A 4497-nucleotide genomic window follows, 5' to 3' on the forward strand; every position below is an offset into this window, starting at 1 on the left:
TTGTCTTCTCTCCCCCTAAATTCCATGTGCCTACATGACATTTTCAACCCTCTTTTTTATGCCAAGAACGTATGCCTCACAGAAGCCAGGCTGTTGAATTTGGAAAACATCCATCCTTCTGAGCCCACCTTACAATGCCTGCCTGATGGTAGAAGCCACCATTTGCTACATAGGGCAGGCAATCAGGCAAGGGGAAATCACCCAGATGGATAATAATGCCAAATGTTGCCCTTTTTATTACAGTAAAATATATGTAACATAAAATTTACCATCTTTACCATTTCTAAGATTTTCAGCATTTCTAAAACCATATATTTGTTGATGATATACCATAGAAGTCAAAGAATTGAAGCATATGAAAGAAACCAGGCCAGGTGCATGTGACAAACCAGCAGCACCCCATTACCCTCTATCCCAGTGTCTTGACATTCCCATGGCAACCAAAGAAAGACAGGTGCCTTCAGTACACAATAAACAATGTGAAACTCCACCTGTGGATGCATTCCTTTGGATGTTTCCAGGAATTGAGATTTTATGTTTATTCTATTACTTTTAATAGTACACTCCAGTAATCAGAGAGAATTTTAAATCAGAAAGTCTTTATGATTTCTGTATTTCTTGAGATTTCTATTACAGTAATGTGTTTTGATAATCAGGAAAAAAAACAACAAAAGCCAACTTTAAAAATAGGGAAAGTAGAATAAAGAAATCCTAGAGTATAGATTTGAGTTCCACTTAATATTTATATTTCTAAGGGGCCATTTCGTGAAGAGACGAAGACAGAGCGGTTGCAGCCATGTTGTCAACCTAGAGCAGTACTCAGCTTCTCCACTTAGAACCCGGGAGTAGGAGACTCAGAATCAAATCTCTTCTCCCTCTCCCCTCCTGTGAGATTTTTTTGATCTTCAGCTACATTTTTTCGCTTTGTGAAGAACCTTATCATCAAACACAATGGCTAGCAATGTTACCAACACGACAGACCCTGGCTCCATGAACTCCTGTGTATTCATTGGGAATCTCAACACTCTTGTGGTGAAAAAGTCTGATGTGGAAGCAATTTTCTTGAAATATGGCCAAATTGTGGGTTGCTCTGTTCACAAGGGCTTTGCCTTTGTTCTGTATGTTAATGAGAGAAATGCCCGGGCTGCTGTAGCAGGAGAGGATGGCAGAATGATTGCTGGCCAAGTTTTAGATATTAATCTGGCTGCAGAGCCAAAAGTGAATCGAGGAAAAACAGGTGTGAAACGATCTGCAGTGGAGATGGACAGGTCAATACCAGAACACCCTTCTCCGTCCCTTCTACTCAGCTCCTCTTTTGACTTGGATTCTGACTTTCAACGGATTATTATGACAGGATGTAGTTACCCGGCATGTGTTCCTCCTCCTCTCCCTATTGCTCGGGCTGTGGTGCCCTCAAAATGCCAGCGTGTATCAGGGAACACCTCACGAAGGGGAAAAAATGACTTCAATTCTAAGAGTGGACAGCGACTGGAAAATTGAAAGGAGATGACCTTCAGGCCATTAAGAAGGAATTGTTGACCCAGATAAAACAAAAAGTAGATTCTTTACTGGAAAAAATTGAAAAGGAGCAGAGCAAACAAGCAGCAGTAGAGCTGAAGAATGAGACGTCAGAAGAGGAGCAGAGCAGCAGCTCCCTGAAGAAAGATGAAACTAATGTGAAGACGGAATCTGAGGGGGGTGCAGATGACTCTGCTGAAAAGGGGGACCTACTGGATGATCATGATAATGAAGAACGGGAGCCGATCAAGGATGATGAAAAAGAGGGCAGCGCCTGTGTCTCAAAGGAGTAGGTCCAGCGCCTGTGGCTCAAAGGCGCCAGTCCCAAATGCCAGAGGTGGCAGGTTCAAACCCAGTCGCAGCCAAAAACTGCAAAACAAACAAACAAACAAAAAACACACTAATAAACATTTCATTAAAAAAAAAAAAGGGTGATGAAAAAGAGCCTAAGGAAGGAGAGATGACTCTTAAACATATAGTGGGGTTTAGAAATTTTATCCCATTATTTCTTTACCTAGGCGCTTGTGCAGATCAAAATTCTCACCAAATCCTCTCCCCCTAGTATCTTCACCACATGCTCACTGTTGTCCCCATCCTTGTCCTTCCCATGTTCATTAATTCATATTACCCTGTTAGAGAAAATTTTCAAATTTATGGGAAAATATCTCCAACCCTATCACATAGCAGGTGTCATCATTCTGACCTTCACATTCCCACCTGGCATTAGCCCCACCTCAGATGGGCCTCAAGTCTTATGGTCAGTGCAGAGCCCATCAGTCCTGCTATGCCCCTGGAGTAATAACAGGTGTCCTGTCTATGTACTGCCCCCACTCCTCAGCCCACTCAGGTGTGTTGTCTTCCTGGCCTCTCAGGTTTAGGGGTTGTGACTCCTAACCTGGGGAAAGAAGGGACTTTTGTTTACTTCCTGGCTGATGAACAGGAGCAGGCAAGCGTGTGCACTGGGAAAGTTCATATCTGGTCATGGAAGCAGCATCCCACGCCTGGCTCCATGGCCAGGGGTTCTTCCCATTCCAACCTGAGCTCTGGAAGTGCCACTGGGTCCTGGGACCACAGTCATGGATGTGTTTGCGTATGTCATATGGTCCCAGAATATGAGGACCAGAAACAAGGAGGTAGACAGAGTGCTCAATTGCGAACATGACCCTAGGACAAGTCTGGCTGTATGGGAATCCTCATTCCTTGGTATAGGACCCCTGAGAATTCCCAGAAGTTTCCATGGAGGCACCCTGGTTACTGGACTCTCTGCTTCCCCTTCATCTTGAGCTTGTGCCAAAGATCATTGCAACTCCAAATGGAAATCAGGTCCTAGTTCTTTTTACCTCTTCCACAACCTGCAAGAGGAATTTTCCAGAGTATTGATAATCTGTGACAGGTCCTAGCAGCATTTTTCAGAAGATTGTTTCTGAAGGACGTTTACACACTTTTTTGGCATTTTGTATTGTAGCTGTTAATTAGCAGCATTCTCATTTCTCTGAATTACAGAAACAAGCTGGCAAGAGCTCTTCAGTTAACTCAGAGAAAATGTTTCTTTCCTATTGATATACATTCAGATGCAGGAATGACTCGCGGGTGTGTCTCTGGAAGATAATTCTGGAGCTCACATAATAGGGCTCCTGTGGAGATGTTTATGCCCACACAGTGCCCAGGCTGTGCAGGGCTGTGATTCATTCTGCTCACAGGGCCCACAACAGTCTTTGTAAGGGATCTTTATTTCATTTTAGCCTGGCTCGTACATAGGGTTATTTACCTGATTTAAACTTGAGATTTATTTTTTCTCAACAGCTCTTTACATTTCAAAATGAGTTCTCCAAGCAGAACCCATGTAATTATAAGAGCAGGGGAAGGAGCCCACACAGAGTCCACTGTGCACACTCCCCGTTAATGGAGTCGTTCAGACTTGGGATTCCTCATATAAGCAGCATCATATAGTATTTGTCCTTCTGCATCAGGCTATTTCATTTAGCACAACAACTTCTAATTCCATCAGTGTTGTCACAAATGGCAAGACTTCTTTTTTAAGGTTGAATAATATTCCACTGTATGTATAAACCATATTTTCTGTACCCAATCATCAGTCAATGGACATTTAGGTTGTTTCCATGTCTTGGCTATTGTGAATAATAGCCAATAGCAATAATCATGGGAGTGCAGATATCTCATGTGAATCTCCTGTTATCTTGTAAATCTAGGAGCCACTGCTTAAAAATTAGCATAGATTCATATCTTTGACCATCTTTTTTCATCTAGGCAAAATGAAACAGTAGACAAATTGCCCACAATTTGGACTCTAGTAGGATTTCCTTCAATAAATTCCAAAATATTGATATTTTAGAAAAGAAGAAATCCACCATTATATATTAGAGATTTTAACACACCTCTAAATGTTTTATAGAGGAAGCAGACCACAAAAGTTCAGAGGATTTCAACAACACAGTTATCCAAATGACCTAGTTGGTACTGAAAGAATACTACTTCCTCAAGCTGCAGAATATTCATTCTTGACATATAAACATGAAACATTCACCAAAATAGATAATATCATGCCACAAATTAAATCCTCAAAAAATTCATTAAACTCATGCAATCTATCAAAAACTAATAGAATTAATTATACTATTTCTTTGACTATAAACCAATAACAGAGCAATGATAGCACATTCTATAATAAATGTGTAAAAGAAAAAAATAAAAAATGACTCAGAAAATATTTTGAACTTGATAATAAAGTGCACTATATTAAAATCGTGCAGTGCAGCTAAAGCAGTACTTATAAATCTAGTTTTATACACATAATAGAAAAAAAATAAAAAGGGTGGCATAAACTACCAGTTTAAGAAGTTAGAAAAAAGGAAAGAAACTGAAAATATAAATGAATTAATAATAGAGATAAAAACAGAAATCAATTACATAAAATGCATACATAGGAACCAGGAGATAGAAAAAGCAAATGCAATGTAG

At 40.3% G+C, this 4497-nt stretch overlaps 1 pseudogene; it reads left to right on the top strand.

Annotated features, from left to right (window-relative positions):
- The first annotated feature begins 912 nt into the window (after positions 1 to 912).
- Positions 913 to 1811, top strand: LOC100950540 (annotated as a pseudogene).
- The last annotated feature ends 2686 nt before the right edge of the window (positions 1812 to 4497 follow it).

The sequence above is a fragment of the Otolemur garnettii genome, unplaced genomic scaffold (assembly GCF_000181295.1).
Source record: "Otolemur garnettii isolate 467f Iridium unplaced genomic scaffold, OtoGar3 scaffold00088, whole genome shotgun sequence".
NCBI classification, from domain to species: Eukaryota; Metazoa; Chordata; class Mammalia; order Primates; family Galagidae; genus Otolemur; species Otolemur garnettii.